The sequence below is a fragment of the Phoca vitulina genome, unplaced genomic scaffold (genome assembly GCF_004348235.1).
Source record: "Phoca vitulina isolate PV1807 unplaced genomic scaffold, GSC_HSeal_1.0 scaffold5, whole genome shotgun sequence".
Classification (NCBI taxonomy): domain Eukaryota; kingdom Metazoa; phylum Chordata; class Mammalia; order Carnivora; family Phocidae; genus Phoca; species Phoca vitulina.
Genome location: NW_022589708.1, coordinates 11,955,407 through 11,975,005, shown reverse-complemented (window position 1 = coordinate 11,975,005; position 19,599 = coordinate 11,955,407). Strand labels below are relative to the sequence as shown.

Sequence of the window (19,599 nt, the reverse complement as noted above, 5' to 3'; positions counted from 1 at the left end):
GATTCTCCAGGAAACAGAAACAACAGGAGCTAGCTAGCTAGCTGGACGATAGACAGATTTATTTTAAGGAGCTGGCTCACGTGATTGTGGAGACTTAGCAAATCTGAAAGCTGGTGCGGTAGGCTGGCAGGCTGGAGACTCGGGAAGAGTTGTGCTATAAATCTACAGGACCACCAGCGGGCAGAATTCCTTCTTGCGGGGAGGAGAGTCCGTCTTTTTCCCTTAAAAGCTTCAGCTGATTGGATGCTTTACTCAAAGTCCACTGATTTAAATGTTCATCGCATCAAACAACACCTTACCAGAAACCTTCGGAATAATGTTTGATCAAGTATCAGGGACTACTGTGTCCCACCAAACTGACATAGAAAATGACCCCTGGCGCCCCCCCATACTTCCAGGTTGCACATACGTGAGTGCCAAGGAGACATTTTCAGGGCAGAAAAGGAGAAGCGCTGGGAGGAGCTGCGGCAGGGGGCTGCCAGTTCTCACCTGAGGGAAGCCAGGTGGTTTCTGTTGCGGTGGCTGCAGGGGTCAAAGGACAGCTGAGATGTCAGGCCAAGCTCATGAGGTATCATGAGATAACCACATAGTAGACTTCCTCTTTCAACACTGAAGGGAAAAAAAAAAAAACAGGTGTTTGAACCAAAATAAATAGCTCCCTTTGTCTACATTTACATTTAGAAACTAAAAGGAAGCCCGTATGCCAACAATTGTTACATAAAATAAAGGAAATATCTGTGCATTTTCTGATGACATTTTTGAGGCCAACTAAAAACCAATCATTCATTTTTAGTAAAACTGGACTACCTCTAAAAAAAAAAACACTGAAATTTTTAACCAGTTAGCTTTAGTCATTTGATTTGATGTGGGGAAAAAAAAAATGTGTTCCCCTCAGCAAATATTCTCCTAAATTGATAGGGATGGGAAAAAACAAAACCAAAACCTCTTACTTTCACAATCAAAAAGCATAATCTTCTTTCCTAGAGACTGGAGAAATCCCAGAATTCTTGGGATATCACTCACCAGGGAGTGAAACTTTTCTAGAAACTCTAAGTGGTGCTAGCCTATGTTGATGAAGCTTTGGTACACATACAGGTCAAATAATCCCTCATCTGCAATCTTTTTTTGAGGGATGGAGGGGATTTAAAAAAAAAAAGATTTTATTTATTTATTAGAGAGAGAGCGTGCGCTGGAGAAGGGGCAGAGGGACAGAGAATATCCAAGCAGACTCCTGCTGAGCATGGAGCCCGATGTGGGGCTTGATCCCATGACCCATGAGATCAGGACCTGAGCCGAAACCAAGAGCTGGATGCTCAACCAACTGAGCCACCCAGGAGCCCCAGGATGGAGGGGATTTATTTAGTTTTTTCAATAAATTCAACCCATTTGTTTAATCAAAAATGCTTATTATATAACACATGAGTTTTTTAGTTTTTTGGGAGGGTTTTTTGTTTTTGTTTTTGTTTCAAGGAAGGAGACGATTTAAAAATATTCAGTGCTTGATTCTACTTACATGAGGTACCTAAAATAGTCAAATTCACAGAGACAGAAAATTGAATGGTGGTTGCCAGGTTGCTCCCCAGTGGGAGGGAGAAATGCAGAGTTATTGTTTAATGGGTACAGAGTTTGGGCTGATGAAAATGTCGTAGGGATGGATGATGATGATGATTGCAGAACCATCCGCCAATGTACTTACTGCCACTGAATTGTATACCTAAAAATGGTTAAAATGATAAGTTTTATGTTAAATATATTATACCACAATAAAAGAAAGAGAAACCTAGCTATAATGAGTGAGCAAGGGGAGGAAGGAGTGAGCAACCTCTTTGGCAATGACCAGACAGTGAACTTGGTGATTAGGCCTGACTGACTATAAAAATCAACAGTTTCAAGGAGTACTACCATGGATTGCATGTTAAATATAAATCCATTTTGACTTGCTGACAGAATAACTAAGAATGTGATTAAGAGAATGCTTTCAAGAGCAAGAGGTCAAAAGTTTGGCCTGTGTCCTAGGTTAGCAATGGGAATCATAGGGCAGGAAAAGAATTCTTCTCACAGAGCAGGAATTCACTACAATTTCTCCTTAAAAGCCACTTCAAAAAATAGTGGATAATCATGATCTAATGAGAAAAAATACTGGGTTTTTTTGTTGTTATGGGCATAATCTACAAACAATTCATTTCTTTATTTTATTAATTGTCACCACTTTCCTATGTGTTATCATTTGATTAATATACACTGATTCTTTTAACTACCAATTTACTGTTTTTTTTTTTTTAAGTACACTCTACACCCAACATGGGGCTCGTACTCTGACCCCAAGATCAAGAGTCGCGTGCTCTACCCACTGAGCCAGCCAGGCGTCCCACTACCAATGTACTTTAAATCAAAGCCTTTTTAATCAGGGAAGCCTGGGTGGCTCACTTGGTTAAGCATCTGACTCTTGATTTCAGCTCAAGTCATGATCTCAGAGTTGTGGGATTGGCCCTGCATTGGCCCTGCACTCAGCGTGGATTCTGCTTGGGATTCTCTCTCTCCCTCCCCCCCGCTTGTCTGCTCTCTCTCTCTCTCAAAATAAATAAATAAAATCTTTTTTAAAAAGCCTTTTTTAACCAAAAAAATATGAAATTCCTAAACATGAGTCTACCTAAATGGGAAAGTTTATATTGTATTTGCTCTAATAATTAATTTTAATTTTGGAACTACTACATTACAAGTTAGTGAGTTATTAAGTTATACATAAAGTAGCCAAATATAAAATAGTTATAAAATAGTCAAGCAAACTGAAAATAAATATAAATATTATTTATATAGAAATATCTACATGACGATTACATGATATAATACATGAAAAGTTCTTAAGACAGAGTCTAACACATAGTTAAGTGTTGTAACTGAAAGTTGTTTTTTGTTGACAAATATTGGTATCATTAATGTGCTTCATTTTAGGTCCATGAAACATGTAATAAATGTTTCGTGTATTTTTCCTAGGTGAAAGTCATCTTACTAGGCTGTATGGGGGAACAGAAAGTTGAAGGAGATACATACACCATTGAGAGAAACATCACTTCTTCTAGGGATAGAGAGGAAACAATGAACATAAGTAACGAAGTACTTGACAGAAGAGAGGGTCCCCAAGTGTTGTGGAGATTCAGATAGATGAGGGGAAATTTCAGAGGAAAAGGCCTTTTTCCTGGACCTTAAAGGATAGATGGGATTTCCACCGGTGAATATGAAAGAGGGTTCATTCTCCGAGGAGGGAGGAGGGAGGGCACAGAGGGAGAGGGTGAGGAGTGAGCGCAGGAACAGAGTATCAGGTGTATTTGGAACACAAAACATGGCAGGAGAGTTCTTGGAGGTCAGCCTGGAAAAGCTGATTGGGGCCAGAGCATAAACATCTCAGATTCTGAGGGAAAGGGACCCCTTGAAGGTGCATGTACATGAAAGAACATGTAGGATGAATGATCTACAAGCATTCTGCTTCTGCTGTGTTGAAATAAAGGAAAATGGTTAGCTCTCATTCCACAGGCGTGGGCACTAGCTCGCCTTAGGACAGAGCCAACCCTTGGTTTTCAGCCTTGAAGTCCAGTGTTTTTTGCAGGCTGGTAGTACTTTAAGAGATCTTGCCCTTACTGCTGTATCTGTATGGATCTGCAGGCGAGGTGTCCCCAGTGGCTCCTGGGTGGGATTCCTGATGGACTTCTAGAAGCAGTTAGTAGCTTAGTAGGATCCATGTCCCTCTGCTGCCCTCCAAGAGCCCAGGCTGCTGCTCTCCCAGCCCCTCCCCCCAGTCATGCAGCTCACCTCAGTATTCTGGATGGACTGAGAAAGAAGTGGGTCTCTCCACACAGCTGGGGAAGCCAAGCGTTCACTCACATACTTTCACTTTCCCCTACGGGAGAAGTTGCCAGCCAGCTGACAAGGTCTCTCTTGACACTGAGCTGTTCCACTTTGGAAGAGGAGCAATGTGGGTAAAATAAAACTGTTCCTCTTACCATCTTCATGTGTCCACTCCTGATTTTTTTCCTTCAATGATGTGCTGGAGCTTCTCCGCTAAACTCCTGGACCTCCCCAAAAGCACTCTCATCCGTGGGCAACTGTCAAAATTGGTGTTCCTTCTGGGGAAGACAGTAGAAGACTTTTCCATCACATAGCTGACATCACTCTGCAAAGAATACAGATTAATTCTGGGAAAATTAATCTATCTTTATTCATTCACACCTTGCAGAGAATTATTTATGCTTTCTGACTATGTAGAATCTAAGCAATTGAAGACATTTTCTTTTTTTTTTTAAGATTTTATTAATTTTTTTTTGAGAGAGAGAGAGAGCACAAGCAGTGGGAGCGGCAGGCATTGGGAGAGGGAGAAGCTGACTCTGTGCTGAGTGCAGGGCCCGACTTGGGGCTCCATCTCACGACCCTGAGATCATGACCTGAGCTGAAATCAAGAGTCAGACACTTAACTGACTGAGCCACCCAGGTGCCCCTAACAAGTTTGTTTTCAAAACTGGTTTCATTCTTTTCATTCATCAAATGCTTGCAACAGAGGCTGCTAATGCTCACCAATATCAAGCTATCCTTTCCTTCCCAGTCACACAGCTAGACTGCACCTCCCAAGTCCCTGCTGTACAGAGGCGGTCATGTAACTAGTCTTGGCCAGTAGAATGTGGTCCCTAATCTCTCCTTGGATTTTCCAAGAGTCCCTCTCCCCTTGTCTGTTGGTTGGATGCAGAGAATCTTCAGAGGAGTCTAGGGCTCCAGAAGACGGAAGGGCCACCAGATAAGTGAAGCCTGAGTCCCTGAGTGACCATGTGGAGCAGAGCTCCTTGCCCCACACCTGCCATCTTGGATTGTGACTCTTTTTTGGTTAAGCCAGTTAGATTTGGCTATTGCATGATATGGCAGTGAGCCTCTCCTGACTAATGTACATCATACCTCTTAGACTCTGATGAAGTTCCTTGGACTTTGGATTCTCGTGTCTAAACCCTGAAGAACAGGGTGCCTGGGAGGCTCAGTCGGTTGAGCGGCTGCCTTTGGCTCAGGTCATGATCCTGGAGTCCCGGGATCTGGCCCCGAGTTGGGCTCCCTGCTCAGCGGGGAGCCTGCTTCTCCCTCTGCTTCTCGCTCTCTCACTCTCTCTCAAATAAATAAATAAAATCTTCAAACCCTAAATATCTAGAGCACTAGACACAGCTACTGTTTTTGGATTTATTTAAGATTAGTGTTGTGCTTTTGTAGCCCCCTGGGGCAAAGCACTCCTCTTGATTCAGTTTCTGTTTCACCATCAGTCAGTGTCACTAAGTCCAGCCACCTCTGCAGATTTCTGTGAGGACAGTTAGCTGCGTCGCTGATAAGAAGCTTTGACTGTTCAGGGCTCCCTGCTTTACAGTTTGCCACCCGCCTTCAACAGCTCTGTCAACAGGCCTAAGGGACCCACTGCCTCTCTGCAAAGGGCCGGGATCTTTCCCACATTGTCTTGAATGTGTCCTTTGAGATGGTGAGCTGTCAGCACCCAGTAGAGCCTGACCCACAGTGCCAGAACTTTCGATAACATAAACAGCCCACTGAGTTCTCAGAGAATGAGGAATCTATTTTAATATCAGCCTCAAGTTCCCTTTTTGTGTCCTCAGGGAGAGATATGCGCAAATTCATTCTATCTGTGTTGTGGAACGAGTCAGAGTGCTAGTAATTTGAACGCAGTGACCAAATTCTGGTGTATTAGGTTCAAAAACCCTCAGTAGACATAGGAAGTGAATAAATTTCTCTGGCTGCTCAAACTTGCCAAATGTGTATTTTTATGGTTCAGCTACATAGATTCACTGGCTTAGCAATAATGTAAGGTGGGTAGAGGTCTGGATAATGTCTGTACGTCTCCTGGAGGGGCTTTGAAGCAAGACCATGTCTGTTAGATAACCCTGTGCGTAAATGGGGAATGTGACTCTGGCAGTGTGGTGAATAAAAATGTTTTGTAGGATTATTCCAATACTGTAGTATTTTGCTTCCAGCAAAAATGTTTAGGTTTGTATAAAAGAGTAGCCCATGGGCTTGTATTCTGGCTGAAAAGTGATTGAGAACCACTAATCTAATAGTCCTGGGTTTTTTTGAGATTTAACATTCAAACACTGTCAAAGGTGCACTCATTTGAATTGCTTTCTCACAACTATATCCCTTTTATGTGAAAAACTGAATGACAGAGGTCAAGGCCTGAAGTCATCTAAGTGACAGTCTTCTCAAGTGACAGTCACACACCTCATACTGCATAGAACTGGGAATAACAAGTGTTCTCGGTAAAACATTTTAAGAGACCTCCAAAGGCAGAGGTATTATTGCTGATACTCACAAATATAGGCAAAATCATGCCTCTGAGGGGGCACCTGGGTGGCTCAGTCAGTTAAGTGTCTGCCTTCGGCTCAGGTCATGATCTCAGGGTCCTGGGATCGAGCCCCGCGTCGGGCTCCTTGCTCAGCAGGGAGCCTGCTTCTCCCTCTCCCTCTCCCACTCATGCTCACACGAGCATGTGTGTGTGTGTGTGTGCTCTCTCTCAAATAAGTAAAATCTTTTAAAAAAATCATGCCTCTGAAGATTAAATTGATGCTAGGAGAAACATGCATATAAATGATCTCCATAGGCGGTCAAGTGTTATATTAAATGATGGTTATCATTGCTTCTTTTACTACAAATGTTTATTGTGCATCTAGGATACACCAGCCACTGTGCTTAGTCATTTAGATGCATCAGCAAACAATTCAAAGTCTATGCCATATATAATTGAGTGTTGGACAAACAATATAGGACAGATTTCTAATACAAGGTCAGGAGGTGACTGATGATGTTTCAATATAAAATAAAGCAAGGTAAGTGTGTAGAGAGTTACAGGTATTGGTATTTTGCATCGTATGGTCTTTAAGGAGGTGACATTGATGGGAACCCCGAGAGATGACAAGGAGTGAGTCATGTGGGGATATGAAGAGGGTAAAGATAAGAACTTAGGAGTGTTCAACATCCAGATGTTATTTATAGCCATGGACTTGGAGGAGATTATCTAGAGAGAGAATGTTGAGAGAAATCAAGATAGACAAGAGAAGAAGGACACTCCCAGGTCACTCCATCAGTTAGAGGCCGCAAAGAGGAAGAAGAGGCAGCAATGAAGACCAAGAAGAAGCGATGAGTCAGGGGGAAGGAAGACAGGGAGTGTGTGATGTCCCAGAAGCCAAGTGAAGAAAGAGTTTTAAGAAAGAAACTTGAGCGAGTGGTTATCTATACAGAAACAAACATTATAATTAAATTCCTAACAGAAAAACAGGTTCCACTGGGATTAGAGATCTACATGTGAAGAGCAAACCTGAAAACCTTTTCGAAGAAAGTATAGACAAATATTTTTATGACCTCAGTCAATGGAAGAATGTCTTTTAAAAAGACATAAATAGCACATACCACAGAAGGGAAAACATGAACAAATTTTAAATTTCTATTCATTGAAAACCAGTATTAAAAAGTAAAAAGACAGGGGTGCCTGGGTGGTGCAATCAGTTGAGTGTCTGACTCTTGGTTTTGGCTCAGGTCATGATCTCGTGGTCGTGGGATCGAGCCCCACAGCCAGCTCTGCACTCAGCAGAGTCTGCTTCAGATTCTCTCTCCCTCTCTCTCCTGTTCACTCTCTCTCTTTCTCTCAAATAAATAAATAAAATCTTTTTTTAAAGTAAAAAGACAAAGCATAAACTGGGAGGAGTTATTTCCAGCACATATAATCACCAAAAGCTTCTTAATAATTCAGGATATGTATATATATATGTGTGTGTATATATATGTAACTCAGAATATGTATATATATGTGTGTGTGTGTGTGTATATATATATATATATATATACAAACTCCTACAGATTAGTAAGAGAGAGACATATAACCCAATAGAAAAATGACCAGGTGACATAAATAGGCATTTCTCATTAGAGGAAGCCTAAATGAGCAATAAACATATGAAAAGATGTTCAACCTCATTAGTAATTTAGAAAAATGCAAATTTTAATCAGACTGGCATAAATTAAAAAATCTGACAATACCAAGTATTGACAAGTATATGGAGCATGGGAAATATTATTTACTGCTGGTGGGAGTATAAATTGGTAAACTACTTTGGGGCAATTTTGGAGCAATTTTGGTATTTTCTAATAGATTTAAAGATGCACATACCCTATGGCGCAGCAATCTCCTCTAGAGAAACTATTGCCCATGTGCACCAGGAATCCTGAACAAGAATGATCATAATAATTGTGTTTATAATAGCAAACAAATAAAATAAAATAAAATGGAAATAACATTAGTGCCATTAACAAGAGAATAGATTAATTCTAAAATTAGATTAATTCAGTCATTGCGGTAGCCAGCTTCCAGGATGGCCTCCAATGTCACTTCCTGGTATTCATGTGCTTTCTATTCAAGTGTACTTGCCTTCCACACTGAATAGAGCTGACCTATATAACCAATGGGATATTTCAGAAATGATCGAAGTCATTGTGACTTCTGCCTTGCTTTCTTGGTTCATTCCCTCTGGAGGAAGCCAGCTGCTATGTTATAAGGATACTCAAGCAACCCTATGGAGATATCCACATGACAAGGAGCTGAGGCTTCTTTCCAATAACCAGCACCAACACTCAGTCTTGTGAGTGTGCCATCTTGGAAATGACTTCTCCAGCCCACATCAAGCCTGCAGATAACTACATACTTAGCCAGTATCTTGACTGCTACCTCATGGGACACCCTGAGCTAGAATAACTCAGCTAAGCTTCTCCTAAATTCCTGACTTATAGAAACTGTTTATTGTTGTTTCGAGATGCTAAATTTTGGAGTAATTTGTCACACAGTAATAGATAACTAATACAGTATGCATCGGAACACTGCATAGCAGTGTAAACAAGCGATGCTTACAAGTAGCATCATGAATAAATCTCATAAAAATGATGTTGAGAGGGTGCCTGGGTGGCTCATTTGGTTAAGCGACTGCCTTTGGCTCGGGTTGTGACCCTGATGTCCCAGGATCGAGTCCTGCATCAGGCTTCCTGCTCAGCAGGGAGTCTGCTTCTCCCTCTGATCCTTCCCCCTCTTATGCTCTCCTTCAAATAATAAATAAAATCTTTAAAAAAATGTTGTGAGAAAAAAAGCTAAGCACAGAAATATGTGCATTAAGTTACTATATGTAAAGTTCATAAAACTAAAACTGATACACATATGTAGTGAGAGATATACACATATGTAGTGAAACAATGTAGGAAAGCAAGGGAATAATAAACACAAAAGGAGAGTGGTTCATCCAGGAGGTAGCAAGTGACAAGCAATCGGAGAAAGACACACCAGAGTTTCTAGCAGAAATGTTCTTTTTTTTCTCTAATATTTAATATTTATTGAGCATTAACAATAGGTAGGAAACAGTTTAAAATATCAGGTTAGTCATGGTCTCTGCCAAAAGACAGTTATTTTATTCCTAATTGCATTTGGGTCCCAGCCATAACTCTTCTTTTTTTTTTTTTCCTATTTTATTTTTTATTTATTTTTTTATTAACATATAATGAATTATTTGTTTCAGGGGTACAAGTCTGTGATTCATCAGCCTTACACAATTCACAGCGCTCACCATAGCACATACCCTCGCCAATGTCCATCACCTAGCCACCCCATCCCTCCCACCCTCCTCCTCCTTTTTAAATTGACTGGTGGGTACACTGGTGTTTATTATATTAATCTTTATATCTTCTGAATGCATGAAAGATGTCATAATAATTTTTTTTTAAAAAGATGGGAATGAATGTCCAAAGTTGCTGAGAGGTTGACTGTGCTAAGGACAAAGGACTGACCATTGGCTCTTGCCAGGTAGATGTCCCTGATGACCCTACTGAGAACAATTTCAGTGAGTCATGGGTCCAAAGCCCACCTGGATTGGGTGGAAGAAAGAATGGGAGGTGAGGAAATGAGCACAGCAAGTACCAGCCAGTCTGAGAGTCTTCGTAATGGGGAACAGAAAAATAGTATATATATAAAAAGATATATATTTTTGAACAAAATATTTTTTAAGCATCTAATAAGAAGTGAAAATAGTTGTTTCAGGAGAGACTATTAAGAATTGCATCTATTCTTGAATAGTTGAAGATGAGGAGATAGAGTTCAACAGTGAAGGAGTCGGCCTGAGGTAAGAGTGTGAGAATTGTATATTGATATTATTCATGGAATAGCAGTCATACCAAGACTGCGTGGGCAGCAGTCTTTATGCAAGAGAATAGAGCACACAGACTTACATGATCTTAATTAAGGTCAGGATATTGGTGATGGGGAAGATATCAAAACCATCCCTGGTGTCTTAGGACAGGGATGAAGACAAATTAGGAAGCAGATACGTTGTTTCCAGAAGCTGCTTTTTGATTATTCCTTTGTCCTTAGGGTCCTCTCTCCTTTCCCTTCTTTTCAGTTTCTCTCCCCAGACTCAAGCTTCACAGTCTAATCTCAGTTAATGAATCAATCACACTGAAGTATAAGAAGTTAGCAAATTCAAAAGACTCCCTTTGGGGGAGCCTTGACACTTTAATTCAGTTCCATAGTTGAGATTCTAATTTGGAATGTCTAGGTCTCTCTTCCCTCTACCATTGTGTGACTCCATGAATTTGAAGTCCTTGGGACAAGTTAGTAGACATCTTCTCAAACCAATTCAAATCAATCAAGAAGGTAGGTATTAATATTACCCTTCAAATGGCAAAGCGTGGGTCCTGGTTGTAACGGAGCCACCCTCTTTAACTGCATAGGTGCGGCTACATGGGTGCACCAAGTGTGCCACGTGGGCAAGATCTCACACAACTGGACCACTGCTAGAGCGGAAGCCAACCGCCTCTACACTCAGGAACCACACCTGAGAATGGAAGGCAGGGAAAGGAGATGAATCCTTTCATGGAGTCAAATACCTAGGAGGCAGGTAACTCTTTCAGACCAGAAACTAGAATCAGGAGGGAGGTCCTATGCGAGAAAAAGAGGCCTTTTCTTCTGGGTGTAATTGCAGAGAGGCCAAGGTGCCCAGGAGGAACCTGATGGTGGGAAATTGGCTGGGACGACATAAGAAGACAAGCCAGAAGCATTCTCTCTTTGGGATCCCGCATGTAAAGGGAATGGACCATGAGCCTTGAGGACAAAGGGAAAGCCATGGTGGTATTAGAGCTTATTTCTATTTCTATTCCGTGTTTAGTTACCCGTTCATCTCCACTGCCACCCTCTAAAGTCTTGCTAGGTCTAGCCTGTCTCCACAATAATGGAATCTAACCTTACTGAGCACAGATCCAAACTACGTGCCGGACACTGTATAAAGGCACCTGACAACGGGAGCGACCTCCCCCGTGGGTCGGACCTAGATCAGCCACGGCGACGCACCAGCTTCTAAGTCTAGGACTCAGTTTTGGAGGCATTAGTACTTCCTTCCACAGGCAATGTGAGGTCCAAATAGGAGACGATATAGAATCTGGAAGTTGAGAGAAGCAAATGAGGTCCACACAGGGAAAAACTGGTGGGAACAGGAGGGTTCAAGGAAATGTATTCAAAGAAAATGCTGCTGAAAACAGCAGTTCCAGGGAACAAAGAGTAGAGAATATTCTGGAAAGGAGGGCATTGTACATCTAAGGAGAACACACAGTATGCTAATGGCATTGGGTGTCTGAAATTATACACTGGTTGCCTGAATCTTTCATGTTTTATTTTTTTAAGGTTATTTGTAATGATTTATTTAGGTAATCTCTACACCCAATATGGGGCTTGAACTCGGGACCCAGAGATCAAGAGTCACATGCCCTTCCGGCTGAGCCAGCCAGGCGCCCCTGAATCTTTTATTTTTAATATCCAATCCACTGTACTTAAATCTAGTTTGGAAGTAAGTAGCTTCTTCTATTCTGTCAAGAACCACTACCTTAAACAAACCATTCTACATTTTCCAAACCAGTTTTGGGGGCACTAGAAATATTTGCTGGCTTCACAGCATTTCAAAAGGATTGTCTTATGATAGTCCTTGCAACTGGATCATTTATTGCCACTGCTGCTTCGAATTCATCTGGAATCCGCTCCGGTGTCCTCAAATGAACCAAGGTCAGTCTGTGTGAAAGTTTTTGTTCTAAACATTTCAAAGTGTCTATTCTTGCTCTGTTAGTGGGGGGTTGATGTATGGGGACTTATGGGCTGGGTTTCTTTTCTTTTTTCTTTTCTTCTCATGTCAGAGGTCAGAAACTGTAGTATTTTCTGCCTCTGAGCCAAAGAGAAGAAAGAAAAATGTGACATGAGTTTGGCCCCAGCTGCCTCCACTGAGTGGCAGATCACTTCTGCGCCCCAAAGTCTATCTGGTCATGTTCCTTTAAAGTGTCCTCTAGTCATAACTTTTTTTGAAATAGAGAAGAGAGAACTGTGGACTGGAGTGAGTGTGGTAATGATGTCCTCAGGGCAGAGAGGGGTGTGGGAGCAGGATTCCCAACGGAAAACCTGGGCTGGACAACTTTGCTGTAACCGGCTCGCAGCAGGGCCGAAGCACTCCTACCCGAATTCAGGTTAATTGCTGCTAAAATTATAATGGCTTTTCTTTCTCTCTTTTTTTTCGATATCTCTATCGTCACAAGAAAAAAAAATCTAGGAAATGCTACAAAAATACATTCTGTCAAAAAGGAAGTCCTTTGTTCTTGTCCTCGGCAAACCCTATGGCAGTGAGCTTTCTCCACCAGCCGACTCAGACCTACCCAGTTTCTGAGCCAATATTTATGAGGGCGGGAGCACATCAGTGTATTTCCTCACTTCCAACACCGTCGCTACCAGGTTGCGTTAAGAATTTGTTGGTCTTTTAAAGGCCTGGTATCTCCTGGGTGGAGTGTGGACTCTGGTAGAGGTGGAATTGTGTTCCCTCAAAATTTGGGGGTTGAAGCTCTAACCTCCATCCAGCAGCTCAGAATGTGACTGTGTTTGGAGATAGGGCTTTCAGAGATGTAATTAAGGCTGAATAAGGTCATTCAGGTGGGCCCTAATCCCACCTTAATGGGATGATTGGTGTCCCTCTCAGAACAGGAGATGAGGACACGGACACACACACACAGGGAAGACCATGTGAAGATACAAGGAGAACACAGCCATCTACAAACCAAGGAGGGAGGGGCCCCCGAAGAAACCAACCCTGCTGAACCCTTGATCTTGGACTTCCAGCCTCCAGAACTGTGAGGAAATAAATTTTTGTAGTTTCCCACCACCCAGTCTGCGGTACTTTGTTATGGCGGTCCTAGCAAACAAATGCAAGCCCCACATGTTCATTCCCAGCAAATACCAACTCTTCTCTTCTCTCCTCCTCATTCAACAAGCCAATATGAATGGACTTCTGCCAGGATCACTCTCTGTCCTGAGCCCATCCCTTAAACTAGGGGTTGGCAAACTTTTCCTGCGGAGTGCCAGATAGTAGCGATGTTAGACTTGGAATGCCAAGAGGCAAGAGAGAGAGAATATTGTGTAGTTGCTCATATAAATTTAAAACTAACACTTCTGCTTGGGTACCAGTGTTCTAGCAGCATTAGTCACAGTAGCCAAAAGGTGAAAACAACCCAAGTGTTCCCCAGTAAGGCAAATGGATAAACAAAGTGAGGCATATCCATACAATTGAATATTATGCAGCTTAAGAGGAAGGAAAGTCTGACACCTGCTACAACATGGATAAATCTCGAAATAATATTTTACAACAAGAGTCATAAGCCAGACACAAAAAGACAAGTATTGTGTTATTCCACTTATATGAGGTACTTAAAATAGGCGAATTTGTAGAGACAGAAGGTAGAAGGGAGAACAGTGGTTACCAGAGGCTGGAGGGAGTGAGGAATGGAGAGTTATTGTTTAATGGGGACCGAGTTCTGTTGAGGATGATGAAAAAGTTCTGGAAATGGATAGTGGTAATTGTTACACAGCATTAAGAACATACACTGAATTGTACACATAAAAATAGTTAAAATGGTAAATTTTGTGTTAGATATAATTTACTACCACCACCACCACAACAAAAAGGCTATTTCCCTTCCCCAAATGTAACCACTTAAAAATATTAAATACAAGGCTGGGGGCGGGGTGCAAGTGTGTAGGAGGGGAGGCCGACTGGCCCACAGACTAGTGTTCCTACTCCTGCCCTAAACTGTTGAGTTAGTGTCCTGCCTCTATCCTCTATTTTTGAACAGTAAGCAAGAGGTCTGCTCTAAACAGACAGATCACCTATAACTGTCAACATCTGGATGGTTCCCCTATGCCAGGTGCTCTGGGTCTTTGTCTTGCCTTTCTCCATCATCCTGTGCTGCTGGATGCTTGCAGGCATCGCTGCGTGCTCTGGAGCCTTGTCCACTAAGGCTACGGATGGAGATGTTTGAAGACTTTGCTTGGGGAATGCGTCCTCCATGGAGGATACAAACAAATTAAAAAATACGATTCTGGTTTTATTATAACAGGACCACACTTGATACCTGAAATAAGAAAACAAAGCTGAACGCATTGGTTATCTAATAAGGGAGAGCTATGCTGGCCAGACTCAGTCTCTCTGTGTGGAGTACAGTGTTGACTTACATAGGGTTTTGGGAACATGAGCTCAGGAACTGGGAGACTTTCGGAGGCCTAAGTGGGTTAACGTCATCTGTAGAAGTGTAGTTGCTGGCCGAGCTATTGTTGATTGGTTGGCACTCAGGTGTGTTTATTAAAGTGAGCCAATCTCAAGGGGCGCCTGGGTGGCTCAGATGATTAAGCGTCTGCCTTCGGCTCAGGTCATGATCCCAGGGTCCTGGGATCGAGCCCCGCATCGGGCTCCTCACTCAGCGGGAGGCCTGTTTCTCCCTCTCCCTCTGCCCTTTTCCTTCTCATGCTCTCTCTCTTTCTGTATCTCTGTGTCTCAAATGAATAAATAAAATCTTTAAAATAAATAAATAAAGTGAGCCAATCTCTGACTGGCTTATTTTCATAAGATAGGGGTTGAACTAATTGTTTAGCCTGTAAAGATATGTTCACTGGGGCAAGTTGTCATCGATCAATTGAATGGATATAAAACCGGTTCTAGTGGCTACTTGTTACCATGGCTACAGAACAATCAGGTTTTCCCTAAGTTGGTGGGAACTTTCCAATTTTCATGTTTAATCTGTGTAGCTGTCTCCCCAGCCATTAAAGGTCTTTGTTATCCTCCATGGCCAAGACTGCCAATTGCCTACCTAATTATCTATTCTCGCCTTCTTCCTTACTAATAGAGTCCTGTTTTTGTTTTTTGTTTTTAAAGATTTTATTTATTTGAGAGAGAGAGAGAAAGAACATGCATGGGCGGGAGGGGCAGAGGCAAAGGGAGAAGCAGGCTCCCCGCTGAGCAAGGATCCTGATGTGGGACTCAGTCCCAGGACAGGATCATGACCTGAGCCAAAGTCAGACACTTAACCAACTGAGCCACCGGGCCAGGAGTCCTGTTTTTGTTAAGGGTAGCAGTGTTCCCACACAACCTTGCATATGCCGTTGACCATGTGACACAATCCTAACCAATGAGACATGAGCAGAATCACTCCGAGCTGCTTTTGGGAAAACTCCTTCAAAGCACAGCAGTCAGTAGGCATGCCCTTTTTCTCCTTCCTGCCCGGCAGGAGGTCAAACGTCTGAAGGGCAGAAGTCATGGGTCCGTGGGAACTAAAGCAATCCCCTAATGATGGCAGATAGAAAGAGAGAAAGAGAATATGGTGAAGCTATCATATCAGCACTGGACTTGCAGCTGTGCAAAATACAAAATTAAAACCGAAACCAAAACCCGAACCTCTATTTGGTTTAGTTACTGTGAGTTGAATTTTCTGTTATGTGCAGCCAAACCGATTGCCAATTGCTAAGCCTGCTGTTGTGGTTTTGTTTGGTTCTGTTTAACCTCTCACCTCACAATCTATAAAGGGCACCCATGCATCCTCATTGCATAGCAGAGTTCGCAACTCAACACGCAACATGCTATCAATATGTATTTGTTGAGTGTGTAATTCCCAAAGGAGGTTTTTTGTACCTTGTAATATGAGACAATAAGTACAAAACATCATCTACAAAGTATTCTTGCCAAAAATATTTAACCTGAATCCAATCATGAAGAAACTATTAGACAAATTCCGCATCGGAGACCATCTGAAACGACTCACCCAGACTCTTCCAAAGAGTTCCACGAGACAAAACAATAAACTATCAGGTGGGAGGGAGGATTATTGTAGATTAGAAGAGACTAAACACACATAACCACCCAATGCAATGTGGGAATCCTGGATCAACCAACAGACAGTATCTGCTCACCTGATAGACCGGGACTTACCGGCCAGAAATGCCGAAGGCACCCCCAGGGGCCCGTGTGCTGTGGGAAAGGCACTTCTCAAGGGGTAGATCCCCTCACTCACAACCCCACGCAGCCCACTCAGATCAGGAGAGACACTTGGAGAGTTGCTGACTTTAGAAAACACTTCGTATAGCTGGGATCTAGAAATCCAGGAGTTTCTTTATGGCTCCAAGCATCCGTACAACCAGAGAGGCTTAGGAAAACGGTCACATCTATCAGAGAGGTTCCTGCAGGGAGCGATGGAACACTGTAACCCACACAGGACAATCCCCCCACCAGGGCTGCTCCTGGGGGTTGAGCACCAGAGGAGCTTCGCTTAGGCATGCGCCAAACTCAGCCACTGCTGTCCCTTGCCCTACACAGCCAGTGTGGTGCCAGGGCTGGGAGGAGGGGGTCTCTGGACCGCCCTGGAAGCACAATATAACGACTGCAAAATGACTTCTTGCCCAGTGGGAGGGACACCGGGGTGCTCCTCCCGGAGTGCGGTGTCGGGGAAACGCCGCGAGACCAGGGCCCACTAGGGGGCGGCAGAGTACAGCGGTTGGGGCGCACGCCCAGTCCTGGCTTCTCCCCTTCGCAGTTAGGCGACCTGAGGCTAGTCACAACCTAAGCTTTGGTTTCCTCATCTGTAATATGGAGATGAGAAGAGTGTCTGCAACGGAAGTTTGTTCTGGTTAGTACATGTGACTGGCATATTGTAAATACTCAGTTAATATTAGCTATTAGTGGGGCGCCTGGCTGGCTCAGTTGGTGGAGTGTGCGGCTCCTGATCTTGGGGTTGTGAGTTCGAGCCCCACGTTGGGTGTAGAGATTACTGCAAAATAAAATCTTTGGAAAGAAATGCTAAGAAAAGAAAAAGACAATTTGGGTTAAAAACATATATTAGGTAGTAGTATCATCCCCTGGTACAAGGAGAGAGGGCTGTTTCTATGCTTATACATCTGGGGTATGTGTGCAGCCAAGGAAATGAGGACATAAGCTCATTGGAACTTATGAAGCAAGGCCTGGAAAATGCCACTCATGAAGTTGAGTTGAGGAATGAACCACAAAATAGAGACATGTGACCCACCAGGTCAGACCCACCCACCTATTCCCTCCAGCTGTAACCTTGTTTTTGATCTTTAAAAAATTTTTTTCATTGTGGTAAAATACACACAATATAAAATTCACCATCTTAATCATTTTTCAGCGCACATTCAGTGGCATCAAGTATATTCATATTGTCGAGCAACCATCACCACCCTCCATCTAGAGAACATTCTTCATCTTGCAAAACTGGAACTCTGTACCCATTCAACGCGGACTTCCCATTTCCCCACCCCACCATGCCCTGCCAACCGCATTCTATTTTCTGTCTTTATAAATTTGACTACTCTAGGTGCCCCATATAAGCAGAATCATACAGTATTTGTCTTTTTAGGACTGACTTCTATAATGCCCTCATGGTTCATCCACTTTGTAGCACGTGTCAGAATTTCCTTCATTTTTATGGCTGAACAATAGCCCGTCACATGTATATACCACATTTTGTTTTTCCATTTGTTGGGTCGATGGGGTAACCCTTTGGTTCCTTTTGAACCAGATGGTCCATCAAGACTTTTCTGGAAGAGGTTAAGCAACCAAGGGAATCAGGGGCTGACCCCTGGAATGAGAAGAAATCTCCAACATGGCAAAGGCCTAGGAGAACAAGAAATGATTTGCAGACAAGGGAGGAAAGAAATTCAGCCAGTATACAGACCCACAAGTGTATTTAGTCCCTAAATGTCACTCACATGGTTGAGAGGTGGCCCATGACCATCATTGTCTCTCAGTTCCAAACCCATGCCTCTCTACTTGGCTTTGTGGTGCTAGGTTGAGACCCTGCAAACCACGCATTGGGCTCTTCCAGTTCGGGGTGCTGCAGGAAGGCTGCAAGCCTGGAGGAAGAAGGAGGGCACAGTGACCTCCTTTCCGCCTGTGATTCCTCTGAGCAACACCCCAGCAATGCCTCTTCCCCCAGGAGAGGCAGGTGCCTTCCTGCAGTAGCAGCCGAATCCAGTTTCCAGGTGGTCCAACACTTGCAGACCTGCAACACATCGCTCCTGACCATCACCAACCGGCCAGCATCCCCTCCTCTGACTACTGGGTCCCAGTCCCATGGGACCACTCCTCTAAGTTGTAATGTTTTAATTATTCCAGGCATTTCCCTTTGTTTGTCTAGCCCGAGAGGTGGTAGCTGGCTCCTCTGTGGTATCTTGGGGTTATCATGAAGTAGGTTAACAATTCTTTATATTTAATTCTCTTTTTTCAAGTTATTGCTGTGGTTTTGTCTCCTGACTTGATTCTAACCGATGCACCCCAACCGCTATTTCAAAACTTTAACGCTATTCCAGCCTCTGTGTTTCCAGACCCCTCCCTCTAGTAAGGATGACCTGGCATCCTGTTTCATTCAAAAAATTAAAGCTGTTGAGGGGCACCTGGGTGGCTCATTTGGTTAAGTGTCTGCCTTTGGCTCAGGTCATGATTTCGGGGTCCTGCGACTGAGCTCTGCATCGGGCTCCTTGATCAGCAGGGAGTCTGCTTCTCCCTCTCCCTCTGCTTCTCTCTCTCTGTCTCTCTAAAACAAACAAATAAATACATCTTTAAAAAGAAAGAAAATTAAAGCCGTTTAGGTGACCTCAAACATGCCTCCCCCAACATCAGCCAATCTATAAAATTTCTATAGCCAATTTCCTTTTCTCAGTCTCAGAGGATAAAGCATTTTTTTCTGTTTAATTCCAAATCTTCCATAGGTGCTTTTGAGCCCAACCCCTCCAATGTCCCCTATTCTGCTCTGTCCCTTGTATCTTCTCTCAATTCTTTTTTTTTTTTTTTTTAAAGATTTTATTTATTTATTTGAGAGAGAGAGAATGAGAGACAGAGAGCATGAGAGGGAGGAGGGTCAGAGGGAGAAGCAGACTCCCTGCTGAGCAGGGAGCCCGATGTGGGACTCGATCCCGGGACTCCAGGATCATGACCTGAGCCGAAGGCAGTTGCTTAACCAACTGAGCCACCCAGGCGCCCTCTTCTCTCAATTCTTAATACGTTCTTTTCTCTAGAAAAGCTCTCTGGGAAGCTAAGGATGGGTAAAATGTTGGCAGGTACTCTCTTCCTCTCTCTTGTTAGCCACATTCCTTTTTCCCCCATAGCATGTCCACCTAAGTCTGAATTCCCGGACAAGCTCTGCATTCCCAGAATCTAGCACAGTGCCTGTTGG

General features: G+C 43.1%; 1 long non-coding RNA gene across 3 annotated transcripts in view; it reads right to left on the bottom strand.

The window, feature by feature from the left end:
* The window catches only part of LOC116631513, a 49,362-nt gene that overhangs the window by 11,327 nt on the left and 18,436 nt on the right, over positions 1–19,599 (bottom strand). For all 3 annotated transcript variants that reach the window (XR_004299201.1, XR_004299202.1, XR_004299200.1), the window contains exons 3-4: positions 3,999–4,168; positions 490–609 (exon numbers count right to left, since the gene is read on the bottom strand). This is a non-coding gene — a long non-coding RNA (uncharacterized LOC116631513). The remainder of the gene's footprint in view (positions 1–489; positions 610–3,998; positions 4,169–19,599) is intronic.